The sequence below is a fragment of the Sesamum indicum genome, linkage group LG8, assembly GCF_026168435.1.
Source record: "Sesamum indicum cultivar Baizhima isolate 11 linkage group LG8, ASM2616843v1, whole genome shotgun sequence".
Lineage (NCBI taxonomy): Eukaryota > Viridiplantae > Streptophyta > Magnoliopsida > Lamiales > Pedaliaceae > Sesamum > Sesamum indicum.
The window spans coordinates 6,826,012-6,846,065 of NC_142664.1; the positions used below are offsets into that span (position 1 = coordinate 6,826,012).

Sequence of the window (20,054 nt, forward strand, 5' to 3'; positions counted from 1 at the left end):
AAGGATCACGTGGTACGGCCCAAGAATGCGCGAGCAGAAGAGGTAGTGAAAAAACGTATATATATTAAAGATTAGAACAATGAATCTAAGGGGTGTACCTTTGGAGTTTCCAGAAATTCAGATGTAGAATCCCAATGCCTTCTTTGCTAGAAGAAAGCAGGAGAAAAGAACTCCAAGAAGTTAGAGAGAGAGGGACAATCGAGAGAGAGACTAGGGAAGGAAACTTATTTTTTTTGTGTATTGTTATTGTGTAATAATATTATTCCAAATAATATTATGTACAATGATACATATATGCCTTGTATAGATGTACATAAATATGTCTAGGTGTAGCACCCCCTTCGCTACAAGGGTTATATCTTCCCTAACGTCATACTTATAGTAATCCCTTTGTTCATAAATATAAATTTGCACATAATCAATTAATCAATTTGCATACGTAACCCCAACATGTCATAGCAAGTATTATCAACCTACAATATTATATATATATATACATATCAAACACCACAAGGTGATTCACCACAAGTAATCCGTACAATTATATTCTCTCTGTACAAACAAAATGTGAGTTGTACTCTAACTGACAAAGAGGAGAAAACTGCATACTGGCCCGACCTGCCTGAGTATAGCGCGTGGACCTATTCTTCAATAGTCAGACACCTCAAAGTCTATTCCTGAAAGAAAATGTCAGCAGGGGAATGAGCCTGCCACTCAGTAAGCAAATAACCAGTCCTATCTATATATGCATGTCAACCATAGCCCAAACAAGATAAATAAGCAACACGAATGGAATACAATCAATTTAATTCCAACATAATCAACTTTATTACCCCACATGACTATCTCGTAATAAGACAACTAACCAAACTCCATTTTTCCTAGTTTGCTTACCAGAAGGTGATATTGTGTTTTTCCCACCAACTCAGTCTCACCGTTATATAAATTTAAGTGAATCCCCTTGACAGCCGGCTCATCAATCTCATTTCGCAGATAGCATTTTCATTTCGCATCAAAGCTCTTTCATTGCGCACATAGCATTTTCTTTTCGCACATAGCACTTTCTTTTCGCACATAGCACTTTCTTTTCGCACATAGCATTTTCAACACGTCAAGGGGTATTCACACCACAATTATATTCAATTTCCACCACTCCCTCATTTCCACATATCACCATTCTTGTAAGCAACTAGTAACGTAAAATAATATATCAACACATCAAACAACAAACATAATATTTCAACGTACTTAGTCATTCCATGAACACATTATCGTCAATCAAATTACATCATTCACCACTCATATATATTTTCAGATAAATCAAAGTCAGCATGAACCACAAAATCATATAACAGTAATACCACAAATAAAGAGGACATATATAGATAATACTAATTATTTACTTACCTCAACCTCACAACATTTCTTTCTACCCAATCGCTAATTGTCAGTCCTTTCACCTCACCCCCGTATCCTATAATGAGTTATACCACATACAGTTAATATATCGAGAATATCATAATTTCTTTGAAATACAATATTAAATATTATTCGTACAATTTTTAATAATTCTTTAATATTCCACTTCTATCGAAGTACAAATCTTCGTTTTTCGTCTTTATTAACATACCATTTATTAAATATAATTTTCAGAATATTTCTATGAATTTCCTATCAATTTCTCGCTATTATACACTTTAATTGAACAATAATACATAGGATTACATATTTAGTTAATCATTCCGATGGAATTGTACAGATTAGCTATAGTAATATTCAAATCTAATAAATTTAATAATCTAATTTACTAACGACATCATTTTTATATCCAATTCGATATTTAATTTGACACTATTTTAAATAGCCAAACTCGTAAAATACTCCGATTAAATAGTGCATCACTTAGTATAAACAACATTTAGTAAATGGACTAATTAAATAATATAATTATATAAATTTAATAAAATTATAATTATAATTTCATACCTCCGTTTTCTCGTTCGGCCGAAGGAAGAAATTGCAATTTAGAATGTGTGTTGTGTGTGTAATTGTGTATGTGTGTGTGAATGTATGTGTACAATCAACAAATTGAAAGAAAAGAAAGAGAGAGTGAGGCGGTGGGGTGGTGGCCCCCACCTCCCACTCTCAAGTCTCTCTCTCCTGCTATATGTATATATATATACTTATTATTTTTATATATAATATTATTATTTTATTTATTTAATTAAACTTTTCTCAAAATACCATTTACGTCCTTTCTAATTTTCTTAATTAGAATAAATTGTCCAAAAATATTATAACGAACTCCAATTCAATCCGTTCAAATTTTATTATATTCTAATTATAACCCATAATTTATGTACTAATTAACTAAGTTTCATAAAAATTTACCAATTAATCCGCCAATTATATATTATAATTTTGGGGCGTCACACTAGGTACATTTATTCTTCTACAAGGTAAGTCTTCTTAATTCCAAATCAAGAAGATGACTGAAATTGCACTTTCTAAATTTGCAATTTGCTAGCCAATAATTTTGTTCCATAGAATTTTCACATATGTGCTCAATTGGGGTATGTTGGCAGATTCTTATGACTAAAAATACAAGGCTCAATGAATTTTTAATTAAATCCAATTTCAATAAAAATCCAACCAATTTTAGATAATATGTATTTAATCTAAAGCCTACATTGCCTTCAGTAACTAATAAGGTCTAACTTATTAAATAATGAGGACATGCCCAATATAAATTAATCTCATTAATTTATCCTTGGGCCTTCCATCCAATGGATCTCTCATTTGGAAGTAATCCAATTACTTGGCACTTAAATCGAAATTAATTCCTTGTTCTTTCCCGAAGATTTGTATGTGACTCTGTAGGTTCACCTTTTAGCTAGACTTGGGTTAGCGTTCAATACTATTATTAATTAAATCTAACTTAATTAATAATTCTTAATTAACCTTTAATCAAGAAAGTCCGTGACCATGGGTGGCCATCTAGCAACGGTCCATAGCACTAGAGATTATGTGAATATACATGTGAACATTTAGGCTCTCGAGTCCATACGGGTATGGTCCTTCGTTCTACCGTCTCTTGGCCTTAGTCTAGGGCATGGAATTGGACACCAGTTTTCATACTAGACTATGCATTTATGCTTTAATACTTAGGACCGAGCTACGCTTAATTGATGTGTTGAAATCGATGACAAAAAAGCCAATTGGGATTGGCAGATTAGGGAATTGTTCAAGAAATCTTTATTTAAGTAATATTGTCTTGACGAATATGGAAAGTATTCATCTTTGGTGCATGTGTCTGTTGTGCTTACCAATTATGTTAAGCATTGCTTTGACGTCACAATAGAGGCCGACAGACCATTTAACAACCCATGTATTTGGGTTGCGCATTGGATGGCGGCTATGAAACCATCTTCTGAGGGTTGGTCTGAAACGTTCAAGTCGAGGACCTCGAGACTGGGCATCGAGAGTCCTACTGAGACTTGTACTAAGTATTGCATTCATTGGACGAGTGCGCATTTCATCGGTGATAGACGTTGGATATCTATGCAATTTCAAGGGATTAGTTGATAAGGTGGTTAACTGACTGAACTGATTCGCGGGGATCATCATTTGGAAGGCTTAAAGGCTTGGTTGGTATGAATCAAAACCCCGATCTCGATAGTACGGCAGTAGTCCTCAGACTTGAGGTATCACGACAACCACGTGCATATGATGATTGTATCTTGGATCTGCGCACGAGGTGATTGTGTCACAGACATGATCATCATAAGACTTGTCTAGTGCAGTTGGGGTATGTCGCAAGGATGATGAGTTCCAAGTAGAGGATCCTTCCCCTATCACTATGTGACAGAGGTATCTGCACTGGGAGATGCGCAGGCAGCGCGCGCTGCAAGGCTGACAGCCGACAGCTGGGCCGTTTTTGTGCCATTTTTTGAAAATTTGATTTTATGGATTTTTTTAATTATTTAGGATAAAATTGAATTTTTCTACAATTAAAATTTCATAATTAATTGGATTTATTTTGTGCATTGGATGCACATATTTTTCGATCATCCTTTTAACTGGAAATTTTAGGCTTGTGCTTTCTTCGTATAATTTATTTTCTGGTATTGGATATCATGGATTATAATATTACATGGGATGTAAATTGTGTAATGTATGGATGGATGATCATGGAGCCCACGACCTTTTGAATGTTTATGTTTATGGTTCGACTCATATGCCCTTGTAATATTTTCTTCTCTCTCCCTCTCGTTTTTAGTCTTGGAATAATAAGGCTTGCTATTGATAGGAACACCGAAGGAGTCCAATAAGCAAAAAAAAATCATGATCCAGTGGATCAAGATTAACCATTGGAAGTGGGCCAATGACAAGAGAAAGGTTGAAGAGAATGCAAGAAGTAATTCAAGCTCAATCCAACTTAGTCTTTGCTAATGGGATCAAGTCACAATCGGAGGCCCAATATGTGAGCTCAATTTTATTAATTCAAGCCCAATTAAGCCCACAATAGGAGCCCAACTTGTCCAAGTGCAGTCATGTGGTCAAAAGAGACCTTTCAACTACATTTAAAATGCATTTATACACCAATTTTCGGATTCACATGGTCATGCATGGGTTTTACTCATTTTTGACCAAGAATGCTTAGGTTTTAGTCATTTTTAACCAAGTATTGAATGTACATGGACCAAGGAGTCACTTTGGGATATGAAAGGTTAATTTAGAAGTGTTTTAGGCCTATAAAAGGCACATACCAACCATGCATGCGGGATACAATCGAATTATTCAAGAAGTGATCTAAGTTTATCAAATATTGAGTGTTCTCTTATTTTGGAGACTTATATACTTGTTTTAGCTTTGGTGAAACCTTTGCTTTGTCAATCTAGTCTATTAGATTGGTGATCCAAATTCACAAAGCCTCCAATTCGTGCTCGACTCAAGTGTGTTGTAGTGTAGTTTGGTTTACTCGTGCTCGTGGTTGGTTGAATGTTCTAAGTAGTAGGTCACGATCATATAACGTGGTTGGCTATTTATATTTCTCAGGTCACAGACCACTTCATCCATTTCTAACCTATGCCGTAAGGTCGGGCCACCCATGGTAGATACCATATCATGTGGTATCAAAGCCTAAGTTGATACGGTAGGCTTTCTTTATTTCGTTTGATTTACCTTGAATCTTTCGTCTACCACCACAATCTTCCGTACCCCCCCCCCCCATTGTTATATAAAAACAAATGAAAAAAAAGAAAAAAAACAGCAAAAAGAAAAGCTAAAAAAAAAGGGAGAGCAACCAAAAAAAAAAGAAACAAAACAAAAAAAAATCATTCATCACTTTATTTTACTTCGCTATTATTTTTGTAAGTCAATTGATCTTCATTTCCCCAGTTGTATCGAACTTCTTTAGACCATTCTCTAGCTATGGGTGAGTGTGAAGCGTCCATACACACATACTTGGTTGAGTAAAGAATTGGCATTTGTTTTTGAATCACTAGATAAAGCATTGAGTTTCACAGGAGAATAGATTAGAGAGTGTTAAGTGAAGTGAGACTATCATTGAGGGCCAAAAGTGTGAGCCTATTAAGTGAGGAGTGAAACACGAGGGGAAAAATAAAGAGAGAAAAAAAGAGTGTGGCAAGAATTTGATGTGGTTCCTATAAAAAAAAATATTTTACTACATGGAAGAAAATAGAGATAAAGGAGTTGCTTAAGAAAGTGATGACAACAACTCGGGACAAACGATGCAAGGTGGGTCGATGCATTCCATATGCAAGCCTTAGTGAGCCACTTTGAGAAGTTGCTTGACCGTAAACTAGAAGGACTTCATGAAAGATTGGATCAAGTAGAGTATCAAGTAGCCGGTCCAAGAGCTACAAATCAAAGACATGCTCTAAATCCACGTCCTCAAGCCCCTATTTATAATGGGTATTTGGAGGATCCAAGCGATGCAGAAGAATATGAGGACATTTGGCCAAGAGATAGACCGAGATGACCTAGAGAAGAAGACAATGGCCTAGGAGGAGTTAAGGTCGCCATTCCTTCATTTAAAGGAAAGAGTGACCTCGAAGTGTATTTGGAGTGGGAGATGCGTGTCGAGCAAATCTTTTCACGCCACAACTACTCATAGAGTAAAAAGGTAAAATTCGCAGCCTTGAGTTTACTGATTATGCTCTTGTTTGGTGGGATCAGATGCAAAAGGAAGGGGTTAGGAATGGTGAACATCCCATAACAACATGGGAAGAGATTAGAGCAATCATTAGGAGAAGGTTTGTTCCATCCTATTATCGTCGTGAGCTTCACAACCATCTCCAACGTCTTACTCAAGGTTCTAAAAGTGTTGATGAGTACTACAAGGAGATGGAGATTTCCATGATTCGAACTAATATTATAGTGGACAATGAAGCAACTATGGCTCGTTTCTTGCATGGGCTCAATCGGGATATCGTTGATGTTGTGGAGATGCACCACTATGTGAACTTAAAGAGATGGTACACCAAGCCATCAAGGTGGAACAACAACTCAAGCGAAGAGGACTTCTAACTCGTCGGCATTCGGTCCATGGAAGAACAACCCCAAGAAAGACAACCCTTCTACATCAAGATTCAAGCAGGTAGATCCTAAACGTGGTGACAAAGTTGCTGCCAAAAAGGTACAACTCGAACCCAATTCTTCAAGAAATCGTGATATAAATTGTTTCAAGTGCCAAGAAGAGGACACATAGCAAGTGAGTGTCCTAACCGACGTACAATGATCTTCAACAATCATGGAGGGTTGGAAACCGAGGAAGAAATCACCGATAAAGAAGAGTCATCACAAGAAGATGGTGATGAAGAGTATGCCGAAGAAGGAGAATTGCTTGTTACTAGAAGAACGCTTAGTGCCCAGATGCTGGAGGAAGATAATTGCCAAAGATAAAACTTGTTCCATACATGCTGCCAAGTTCATGGAAAGGTATGTAGTATGATTATTGATGGTGGTAGTTGTTGCAATGTGGCAAGTACTGAATTAGTTCAAAAATTAAGTTTACATACTATCAATCACCACCGCCAACATAAGCTTCAATGGTTGAGTGAGTGTGGAGAGCTGAAGGTGACCAAGCAAGTAAAGGTATTGTTTTCAATTGGAAGATATAAGGATGAGGTTTTATGTGATGTTGTACAATGAAAGCATGCCACATACTGTTGGGAAGACCATGGCAGTTTGATAGGCATGTAAAACATGATGGATCCCAAAATCGTTACTCTTTTATGCTTCGAGGAGAATCAATAACTCTTAATTCGATGCTACCAAAACAGATTTTCCAAGATCAGATCTTCAGAGAAAAGAAAAGAGTGTGTGAGAAAAGGAAAAACAAAGGAAAAGAAGAAAGTGAAAATGAGAGTAAAAAAAGAATAAAAGATTCAAAAGAGGGAGAAAAAGAAAGCAAAGTTACGAGAGGAAAGAAAAGGAGATGGAAAAAGAAGAGAAAGAGAGTTTACTAGTTGCTAAGAAGAGTGAAATCAAGGAAGCTTTGTTTTCTCGACAAAATCTCATACTACTTGTGTACAAAGAGGCAATGTTGAATTCTAACGACCTAACCTCTTCTTTACCTAGTGTTGTTACATCTCTTTTTGCAGGATTATGAAGGTGTCTTTCCGGATGAGATGCCACCAGGTTTGCCACCCATTCGAGGGCTAGAACATCAAATTCACTTCATTCCGGGAGCATCCTTGCCAAACCGCCCAGCATACCGTACTAATCCTCAAGAGACCAAAGAGATTCATAGGCAAATCCAAGAATGGATGGCCAAAGGTTATGTGAGGGAGAGCCTTAGTCCTTGTGCAGTTCTGGTGTTGCTCGTGCCTAAGAAGGATGGCACATGGCGGATGTGTGTTGATTGTCGAGCCATTAACAATATAAAGATAAGATATCGCCACTCTATTCCTAGGATATGCTTGATGAGTTAAATGGTTCAACTATCTTTTCTAAAATTGATTTAAAAAGTGGTTATCATCAAATTAGAATAAAAGAAGGAGATGAGCGGAAAACCGCTTTCAAAACAAAGCATGGGCTTTATGAGTGGTTAGTTAAGCCATTTGGACTTAACAGTGAACCTAGCAAATTTATGAGATTGATGAATTTTTTTTTAGTGCATTTATAGGCAAATTTGTGGTAGTGTACTTTTATAACATCCTTGTTTATACTAGGACTTTGGAAGAGCATGTAACACATTTAAAACAAGTCCTAGAGGTTCTAAGAAAGGAAAGGTTGTTTGGAAACTTGAAAAAGTGTGACTTTTGCACTAACAAAGTTGTTTTCCTTGGTTTTGTTGTGAGTGGTGAAGGAACCACGGTTGATGAAGAAAAGGTCAAAGCTATTCGAGATTGGCCAACCCCCACCACTATTGGAGAAGTGAGGAGCTTTCACGGCCTTGAAAGCTTTTATAGACGATTTGTTAAGGACTTTAGCACCATGGCAGCCCCACTGAACGAGTTAACCAAAAAGAATGTTCCATTCAAGTGGGGAAACACACAAGAGAAAGCCTTCCAAGCTATAAAAGAGAAGCTTACCCATGCACCTTTTGTAGCCCTTCCCGACTTTGGTAAGACTTTTGAAATTAAATTTGATACAAGTGGGATTGGCATAGGAGGAGTTCTTATGCAAGGAGGTAGACCGGTTGCATATTTCAGTGAGAAACTAAGTGGGTTGACACTTAACTACCCTACATATGACAAGGAGCTTTATGCATTGGTTAGAGTATTGGAAACCTGGCAACATTATTTGTGAACAAAAGAGTTTGTAATATATTCTGATCATGAAGCAATCAAGTATATTAAAAGTCAAAGCAAGCTTAGCATCGACATGCAAAGTGGGTAGAGTTTATTGAATCATTTCCATATATGATCAAGCACATGAAAGCTAAGGAGAACATTGTTGCTGATACACTTTCAAGAAGATATGTTTTACTTTCAATAATGGATGCTAAAATTCTTGGTTTTGAGTTCATCAAAGATTTGTATACTGATGATGTTGATTTTGGTAAAGTGTTTGGAAATTGTAGCCAAGCGTTGGATGGGACAAATTCTATTTGCATGATGGATTTTTATTTTCAGTCAACCAGCTTTATGTTCCTAATTTCTGTTCGTTCATTATTGTTAAAGGAAGCACATTCTAGGGGTTTGATGGGTCATTTTGGTATTTCTAAGACTTTGGGGGTCTTGAGCGAACACCTTTATTGGCTAAAGATGCGTAGAGATGTTGAGAAGTTTGTGAGAAAATGCATAGTTTGTCATAAGGCAAAGTCAAAGTTTAATCTCCATGGATTGTACATGCCCCTCCCTATTCCTAGTTTACCTTGGGAAGATATTTCAATGAACTTTGCTTTGGGATAACCTAGGTCTAAGAGGGGGAGAGATTCTATTTTTGTTGTTGTAGATAGGTTTTCCACAATGGCACACTTTATAGCATGCCATAAAGTTGATGATGCCTCTAATATTGCTAATCTTTTCTTTTAGGAAATTGTGAGGCTTCATGGTATGCCAAGGACTATAGTGTCCGATCGAGATGCCAAGTTGCTTAGCTACTTTTGAAAAACTTTGTGGAGCAAACTTGGACCTAAATTGCTTTTCTCTACTACTTACCATCCCCAAACCGATGGGCAAACTGAGGTGGTCAATAGGACACTTTCGGCATTGTTGGGAACAAATGTGAAGAAGAACTTAAGAAGTTGGGAAAAGTGTCTACCACATATCGAGTTTGCTTACAATAGGGTTGTCCATTCCACTACTACGTTTTCACCCTTTCAAATTATTTATGGTTTTAATCCTCTTGCACCTATTGATTTAATGCTCTAGCCTTTGCAGGAGAGAGTAAATATCGATGGAAAGAAACGTGTTGAATTTGTCAAGCAAATCCATGAAAAGGTCAAAAGTAATATTGAGAGGAGGACTCAACAATACATAAATCGAGCGAACAAGGGAAGGAAACCAGTCATTTTTTGAACCGGGAGACTTAGTATGGTTGCATCTTAGAACAAAGAGGTTTCCGGACAAAAGGAAGTCCAAGCTCATGCCAAGAGGGGATGGACCATTCCAAGTCCTTGAAAGGATTAATGACAATTCTTACAAACTTGATTTACCTGGCCAGTATGGAGTAAGTGCTACTTTTAATGTTTATGATCTTTCTCCTTTTCATGATGCAGATAATGAAGAGTCGAGGATGACTCCTTTTCAAGAAGGGAATGATGATAGGAACACCAAGGGCGTCCAACAAGCAAAAGAAATTCAAGATCCAATGGATCAAGATTTAACCATTGGAAGTGGGGCAATGACAAGAGAAAGGTTGAAGAGAATGCAACAAGTAATTCAAGCCCAATCCAACTTAGTCTTTGCTAATGGGATCAAGTCACAATCGGAGGCCCAACATGTGAGCTTAATTTCATTAATTCAAGCCCAAGGAAGCCCACAATAGGAGCCCAACTCATCCAAGTGTAGCCATGTGGTCAAAGGAGACCTTTCAACTACATTCAAAGTGCATTTATACACCAATTTTCGGATTCACATGGTCATGCATGGGTTTTACTCGTTTTTGACCAAGAATTTGACCAAGTATTGAATGTACATCCACAAAGGAGTCACTTTGGGATATGAAAGGTTAATTTAGAAGTGTTTTAGACCTATAAATGGCACATATCAGTCATGCATGCGGGATACAAATGAATTATTCAAGAAGTGATCTAAGTTTATAAAATATTAAGTGTTCTCTTATTTTGGGGAGTTATATACGTATTATAGTTTTGGTGAAACCTTTGCTTTGTCAATCTAGTCTATTAGATTGGTGATTCAAATTCACAAAGCCTCCAATTCGTGCTCGAATAAGTGTGTCGTTGTGTGGATTGGTTTACTCGTGCTCGTGGTTGGTTGAATGTTCTAAGTAGTAGGTCACGTTCATATAACGTGGTTGACTATTTACATTCCTCAGGTTAGGACCACTTTATCCATTTCTAGCCTATGCCGTAAAGATCGGGCCACCCATGGTCGAAACCATATCAGCTATCTCCCTCATTATTTGAAAGCATTGAAAAATGTGAGTGGATCGGCCCAGGAATGCGCAAGCAGAAGCGGTAAATAAAAATTCGTAAATGAAAAATCGAATATAATACAACAATGATTCCAAGGGGTGTACCCTTGGAGTTTCCAGACGTTTGGTATAGTTAATAAAATAAACAATAAACTAAAACGGGGCTTATGGTAAAATTAAAAGCTAGAAGTGCAAGATACATAAATTAAGAATTACCCTTTTGTTTGATTTACTTCGAACCTCCTTTTGTTGATTCATTCATGTGAGACTCCATGTAGAAGTCATCTAAAGACACATCCACAGCATATCAGAATATGGGATCTGTTAATTCCCTTTGCTAGAAGAGAATAAGGGAGAAGAAACAGACAAAGTGTTTAGGAGAGGAGGGGCAACCGATTTGGAGTATTCTAGGGTAGGAATAATTTTTGTGTTCTGTAATATTATTAGTTATTCTAAAGAACTAATATATACCCTGTATGGATGTACTAGAATGTGTCTAGATTCATTCCACAATCCATAAGGTAATATATTCTTTATTCCAAATAAAGAATGACTAATACAACACTTTTAAAAAAGTGAGAATTGCTAGTCAATTATTTCGTTTTCTAGAATTATCCAATGAGTTTTAATTAGGGTGCATGACCGATTTTATTGAGACAAAATACAAGATCCAAATAATTTTAATTAAATTTAATTTAATTAAAATTCACCTAATTAAGCCCATCATATATTTAATTCAATTAAATACATGAGCGCAATAAGCCTTTATTTATTAATAAGTCCAACTTATTAAATAATAAGGGCAAGCCTAATATAAATGAATCCTATTCATCCTTGTGCTCCTCCATCCAATGGATCCCTCTCATTTTTAAGTAATTTAATTACTTATGGAATTAATTTCTAATTAATCCCTTGTCACTTCTCGGTGATTTATGTGTGACTCTTTAGGTTCACCTTTCAACTATACTTGGGCTAATTCAAACACTATTATTAATTAAATTTAATTTAATTAATAACTCTCGATCAACCCTTGATTAAGAAAGCCTGTTACTATGGGTGGCCATCTAGCAACGGTCCATGGCACTAGTGACTAGGCGAATATCCATGTGAAGTTTTAAGCTCTCGAACCATACGGTATGGTCTTTCCGTCTACCATCTCTTAGCCTTAGTTTAGGGCATGAAATTGGGTGTCGGCTCCCATCTTGGACTAGGCATCTATGTTTAATATTTGAGATCGCGTTACGCCAAATTGCTCCACATAGAAACCTCTTTTCCTATTCAACCAATGACTGTGGCCACAGGTTTATAAAGCGTGAACGCATCTCCAAGTGCATAGGAGAACCTCTGTTACGTATTGACAGGAGACGGATCATCTTCTTGAAACTCACCATCCTTGCTACATGCTTTGACTACACTGGACAAGGCTTATGATGACCATGTCTGAGACACGATCGCCTCTCGCACAAATCCAAGATACAGTCATCGTACGCACATGACTGTCGTGATTCCTCAAGTTTGACAACTACTCACGTACTATCGGAGCTAGAGATTTGAGTCACACCGACCAAACCTCCAAGGCTTCCATATGGGAATCCTCGCGAGTTAGTTCAGTCCATTCAACACCTTACCAATCGACTCGCTAAGATCGCATAGATGTCCCACGTTTGTCGCCGATGAAATACAGCACTCATCAAATGAATGTGACTCTTAGTGCAAGCATCCATAGGACACTCGATGTCCATTCTCGAGGTCCTTGACTTGGAATATTTCAGACCCAACCCTTGGTAGTTGATTTCATGATTGCCATCTAATGCATAGTCTAATTGTTGAAGGTTGTTAATGTGGTGTATGGGCTTGGTTGTGATGTTTAAAAGAAATATAGACATATATAATGAGCACAATAAATAAAATACCAATAGCGAATACTAATTTTATTCACTAAATAATATTATATAGCATCGAGTTATTGTCATAATAGATTACAAGTAAGCTAATCTAATTGGCTTTCAGGTCATCTATTCTAACATTATGTATTCCTCCGACTTCTAATCAGGGTTTCTTTTAGTTGTAATAAGAGTAATATAAGATTTTTTTGGTGAGGATTTTTGTCAGTTCCAATGGAGAAGAAGGTCCACGGAGGAAGAGACCCACAGAGAAGGAGGCCCACGGAGGAGTTACAAGGCCCATCTATATGTAGATGGGTAAATTACTTCTGTAATAGCATAAGGCCACCTTAGACTGACCACAAACTCACTGCGGGCTTAGTGAGTTATATAGGTTAGGCTCGTGATCATCCCACAGGGGTATGCTTAATTAGTTTGCATGCGATGCATTTAAATATTTTATATATGTGCATGCAAACATTAATGTAATTAAGTCTCGGTCAACACTCAAATTTAACTCTCACTTGGTTGGACCAAGTTAAAATTTTAGTGCCCAAAATAGACTTTGATCAAAATCGTTTATCTTTCCAAGGTTTCCATCCACAATAATGTGGTGACAAAGCTGCCACTACCAATTGTGGTATCACTAATCGTGGCACATTCGGAATAGAGTCAAGTTGCACCAATATTGTGAACAAAAAAGAAACACGCTCACTGTTTTCTTGTCTCACGAGTAGTCGAGAGCGACAATTGAGATGTAATATGGTTGATGGGTTGAGCCAGACACTTAGTAAATATTAAGCCCATAATGGACTTGGATTTAAATGACATTTCAATTCCATCCATAACAATATCATAAGAAAGCTACCGCTATCTAAATGTGATCTCACGAGTCGTGGCACATTTTGAATAGAAGGCAAGTTGCATTATTGTTAAGAACAAAGGAACACACTCATTGTTTTCTATCTCACGAGTTGTTGGGGGCGACAATTGAGGTGTGATTTAGTTGATGGGTCGGGCCTAGCACAAAGTAGCATGATTCGCTTGAGTTTTGGTGATCATGTGAAGAGATGAGGCAAAACATCTTGGGGATCTCATGGAATGAGAATGGCATTAGTTGCCTCCCACAAGGCTTTTTCATGTGAATCGTAAAAGCGGGGCATGGTAAGTTGTTCTTGTTGATCCCAAGCCCACTATGAAATGGTTTTCCAAAACCCCACTTGAGAGTGGTGGGATTTTGTAGAAATAGTGGGAGGGATTAATGACTAAAAAACCAAATCGTAACTGAAATACAATATTACTATAATCTACTTAATTTTTCTACTTTATGTTATGAACAAATGTCTAAGATCCGGTTTTCCATTTTTTTAATTTTTGAGATTTATTACATGGAACACGTTAATCAATAAATTGATTACGAAATTGGAGGATTGTCCTCGATTTTCAAACCTGGCTTATGTCATGGATAAGCCACTTCCATCGAACTTGTAAAATGAGTCCTTCCTTAAAGAACATTTGACGTTTGGGATTAAGGCATTACGACAATCACAAGGTCCGCAGCGTCATGACTGCTTCCATCATCCATGAGTTGTATGATAGGTTGGACGTTATTGGCTCAATGATGTTCCACATAAATCAAATTTATGTGGCACTGAAACGGTATATTGGATATGCCATGATCGGACATATTTTTTAAAATCAAGATGGCTGAGGGTCATCTGTACATAAACATTGGGTTAAGCTATTATCCCTTGTGGAGAAGCTCGATGACCTCAATATTGATCTTGAAATGTGATGTACATTGACGTAATCCTTCAGTCCCTTTATCCCTCCGTCATCCTATTTATCATGAACTCTAAATGGGTTTGAGAAGACCATTCATGTGTAGATAAAAATTGTTGGACCAATACGAGGTAACGATTGAAAAATCTTCGCCTTCAATATTGGACTTGGAGGCTTCGACCTCAAGAGTGAAAGGCAGGGGTGCCGGACGCCTAATCAGAAAGAAGGATGAAGTAAAGTCAGCTACTGGAAGCGTTTTGAGCGCTTCTATCTCCTTGATGAGAGAGGGTAAAAGGGAAATGGGAAAATACTTAGGCAGTCAACATTTGTATATGATGTTTGCATAAATTGTTAAGGGGATTGGGAGGAGTATCTTCAACTCCTGTCCACCCAAGCTATGGTATTTGTTTAGCAAATATGATTACTGTTTCTATTCACAAGTATTGGACACTTGAAGCGCATTTCTACAAATAGTTTGCAAAAATAAAAAGGAATAGAACGCTAGGACATCTTGTCTTAAAGCTAGGCGATGGCTAGGCCATTACTATAAAAGCTATAAGACTTAGTAAACTTGGCCATTAATATTCATGTTAAAAGAGTATACAATCATGTAACCCAGCATGACCAAGTTTTCTTTAGTCAATTATTCGACAAATTAGACTACAAACCTGATCAATAAAAGATTCTTTTATTTGACAATTGTGACGTCCGTAGAATTTTTCACGTAATTGGGACACTAATTGGTAATTATTAAAAATTTAAATTTAATTAGTAAATAAATTATAGATTGAATTTGGAATATAATAACACTTGAACGGATTTAAATTGGAGTTCGTTGTAATATTGGGGGTAAATTATAGTAATTAAGAAAATTAAAAAGGATGTAATTGGTATTTTAAGAAAAGTTTAATTAAATATATAAAATGATAATAATATTTCATATATATTAGTAATATATATATATATATATACAAATGAGGGGGATATTGATTGAGGCGGTGGGGCCTCTTTTTCCACTTTTCCTCATTTTAAAACACATACACACTCACAAAACACACACAGCAATGCACACACACACACCTTTATAGAAATTGCAATTTTCTCTCGGACAACAGGAAAAAAAACAGAGGTAAGAAATTGCATTTTAATTTTTATTAATTCATATAATTATATTATTCAATTAGTTCATTTATTAAATGTTGATTATATTGAGCGGTGAACTATTTAATAGGAGTATTTTATGATTTTGGCTATTTAAATTAGTGTCAAATTAAATATCACAATTGTTATTAAAATGATATAGTTGGGCAATTAAATTATTTGATTTGTTAGATTTAATTATCCTTATATTTAATTTACACAATTCCATCGGAATGAGTAACCAAATATGTAATTCTATGTATTATTGCTTAATTAAATTATATAACAACGATAAATTGGTAGAAAATTCATAGAAATGATTTGAAAATTATATTTAACAAATATTATGTTATTAAAGAGGAACAATGATAATTTAACGATAATATAACTTACGAATGTTATTAAAAACGATAGTTATAAATATATATGGGGTTTGATTAAATGAATTCTTATGAATTAGTTGATAAATTAAATATATGTTTGACAAGCTTAGAAAATGTAGTTATTTATAAGAAAGTGGAACAGGGGTTTGGACTTTAATATAAATAGAATATTAAAAGATTTGTGGAAAATGTACGAAGATTATATAATATTTTATTTAGAGTTTATGATATTCTATAAATATATTGATTATACGTATTATAATTTATTATAGGACGTGACGACAAGGTAGAGGGTTGAGCAGTCCCTCGTAAAACAGAAGCATTTTGGGATATAAGGTAAGTATAGCTAATTGGATTTATATATATCTATATGTGTATTATTGTATATATTATGTATATTGGTTTCTTGGATGCGAACGTGGATTTGGCTTTATATTATTATGTGTGGCTTTCGTATATTGATTGTTTATATAATTAGTTGTGGATTATTTGCTAGATTATCATAATATTGGTGAAATTGTTACTATGTGATATGTAATGGTAATGTAGATATATGCGGGATATGATTATGTGATAATGATATAATTGATTGTTGATGAAATCAAATTGGGAGTTGTTATTGAAAAAGTGATTATCATAAAGAATAGAATGACGATTGTGAGTTGAAATAAAAGATGATGCTTACCTAGTTGGGAACACAGTCAAGGTTTATGAAAACGTGATTGATGATAATGTGATTGACAATGAGATATGAAAAATATACGATTTGAGCTAGGTACCATGGCGCGTAGGGTACCGGGGTATTCCGGGGCAGTAGGGAATATCCTGTTCTGTTAGCTACACACTGGGGTGGTGTGGGGGTACCATATTTTTTGTGATGTCCTGTGCTATATTGCTACACAGTTGGAGTAAAAGAGTGTGGGGATATCATACAACGGGTATCCTGTGCTGTATATGATATGATGATGGCCGGCGAAATCATTGACTGATGTATACCAATTAGAGTAAGTGGGGCCCTTAAATAATAAACGATAATGTCGCATATTGTGTCATAGATTGATTCATAATTGTGAGTAGGTATTACTGCTTATATTTGATGTTGCTATTGATAATGACTGTTAGTCAATGTGACTGCATGTACGTGAAATTGTTGCATGTGTATATATATAAACTGATCAGCTATACTTATTGAGTAGGCATCTCACTCCTTGCCACGTACTTTTCAGGAGATAGGTCACACTGAATAGTCACATTGGACTTTGAGCTGTGCCGTCGTCTTTATTAGGTGGGTCAGCCGTGACTTCTAAAACTATAGATTTTGATTGTGGGTTGTTAAATATTCTGGTCTTTTATCGGGATTTGTATTTAAAGTTGTGGTATGATTTTCTTGAGGTTATGTACACGAGGACATCTAGTGGGGGTAAATATGAACTTTCGGTGATATCTAATACCTTTTGTGATATATATATTGCTGATAAATTAGAATTTATTTTACGAGTTGAAAGAGAATTACTTATAGAATGAGTTCTGATTAAAGAAAGGATAATATAGTAATAATTAGATGTAGCGAGTAGAGAGTGCTACAACAATGAGTCTGCTGATGTATATATTGTCATACTCCATAATTGGATTATGTACGCTCAAAACAAATGACTAAATGGATAGTCAAGAACAAAAAAAAAACAAAAAAAAAACTTACGAAGAGTAGCATGCATAAGCTAGGCCATATCCCTCTAGTTAGGATAAGTAGGCTAGTAGATTTAAAGAATCTAGCAATAGATAATTTGAATTTACTAACTTATGAATCATTCCTGAGAAGGAAGAAAACCGTTGTGTAATAAAGAAATGCTTGTCAAACGATTTGTTGGATTGGATCCAAATAGACATCTGTAGGTCACTTAATACACAAAGTCCAGTAGAGGGTTCATAAGTCTTAGGACTCCTGAAAATTCGAGAATTGGAGTTGAGGTGGAGAACTAAACTTGTCGCGGAGTCAAAACCCTCGATCGGATTGAGGTGGTGTGTATTTAGTGGGAGTTCTTGAAATATCCAAATGAGAATGAGATTCTCATTCAGTGAAATTCTTCCTATAGAAACGATGTTGAACTGTCTCTGGTGAGGAAGAAATCGAACCTTGATTGGATATGGTTCGATCGATATTTCACTGAATTACTTGGCCCATCTGAATGTGGCCTTCCGAAAATCGTCAAGTTGAAAAACACGACACTTTCTTAAAGTCATGATCCAGATGCCATTTTTATATGGATTGGCAAGCTTGTATCCTACAAAAGGTCTTAAGTATCAAGAATGGTCTTGCATACGTTAAGGGACTAATGGAAGGCAAATTAGACACAAAGTCTGATTTATACAAGATTCATTATTAAATAATGCAAACATCATTTGTAATCAAAACTTCACTGATTTAAGTTCTCCAAAAGATGATCAGAAAGCTCTAGTTACTTGAAAGGTACGAATTTCTAAGAATAACTGAATAAGGAGAAAGGGGTCGATCTTGATAAATGGCTTGGAGCTATAATATCTGTCGTGGAGCTCAAATTAGGTTTAAATGTCCTACATCTAGAAAACTTGTTTTGATAAGATCATAAGGTACATGACTTGGTCAAGAATAAGGTGGAAGGTCACTGGGAGTTTAATTATAGTCCTGGTGTTTTAGGTGTTAAAATATCTTCATCATTTGGAATAACAGAAAGATGTTGTAGAACACTAAAATACGAATATTGTTCATATATAAATTCTCCATTTAGGAATTGAATTTCCATCTAGGGATAAGCTGTCCAAGATTCAGTCGTGGTGGGCTAATTAGGAGTTTAGATGTTTCACATCTACTACGTCTTTGTTGTAAGCAGCATGGGGAATGTTGTTCGGTGCACCAAACACGATGTTGCTTATGCTTTTTAAGCATAACAATGGATATCGAGTGTTCACCGACAAGACTACAGACAACTGTTGAAGGGATATCTTTAATACCTGAATAAGGATTAAAGAAGAGCTCTTGACGTGTATTAATGGAGAGTTGATTCTGAAAAGCTATAGCAATAGTAGCTTCCAACATCATATGAATAATGTTTAAATCTCAAAACAAGCATACATTTAAGCTTTAATGATGATGTGGTAATTTGGAAAGATTCCAAGTGGAATACCACAAGGAACTTCATCATGAAAATTGAATGTATGGCAACTTTAAAAGTTGTATCGGAAAGTGGCTAGGACTAAAAAGTTACACCTAATTGTTGGGTGTGCTACCTCGCATAGTCATACTAGGGGTCACCTTGGAGGATGACAATTAGGCCATGGCACAAGGTAAAAGGCCCGAGATCTCATCACAAGTCCAAGAAAAAATCTTAGACACAATCATCTGCTTGGAGCGATGATAGGAAGATGTGCGGTTAGACCCCAGAGCATCGACAGAAACTACGGTAGACCCATAAAACCTAGCCGGTATCTCACATTGCTCATAATAAGATTAGTCTGAAAAATATGGGTAATTGACTTTAAGGCTAAGTGGGAGATTGTTGGGATTGATGACTAAAAAGTCAATTGGGATGGGCGGTTTTGAAAATCGTTCAAGCAATCTTTATTTAAGTAATATTGTCCCGACAAATATGGTAAGTATTTATCTTTGGTCCATGTGTCTATTATGCTTACCAATTACGTTAAGCACTGCTTTGACGTCAGAACAGATGTCCATAGACCATTTAATAACCCATGTAGTTGTGTTGTGCATTGAATGGCGGCTATGAAACCAACTTCTGAGGGCTGATCCGAAACATTCCAA

General features: G+C 36.0%; 1 long non-coding RNA gene across 1 annotated transcript; it reads right to left on the minus strand.

Moving 5' to 3' along the window:
• Positions 1–436: 436 nt before the first annotated feature.
• On the minus strand, positions 437–2,061 carry LOC148787157 (uncharacterized). The gene is made up of 3 exons (XR_016066897.1): positions 1,987–2,061; positions 1,408–1,474; positions 437–677 (listed from the first exon to the last, which is right to left on the minus strand). It is a non-coding gene; the product is annotated as an uncharacterized LOC148787157 (long non-coding RNA).
• Positions 2,062–20,054: the final 17,993 nt, after the last annotated feature.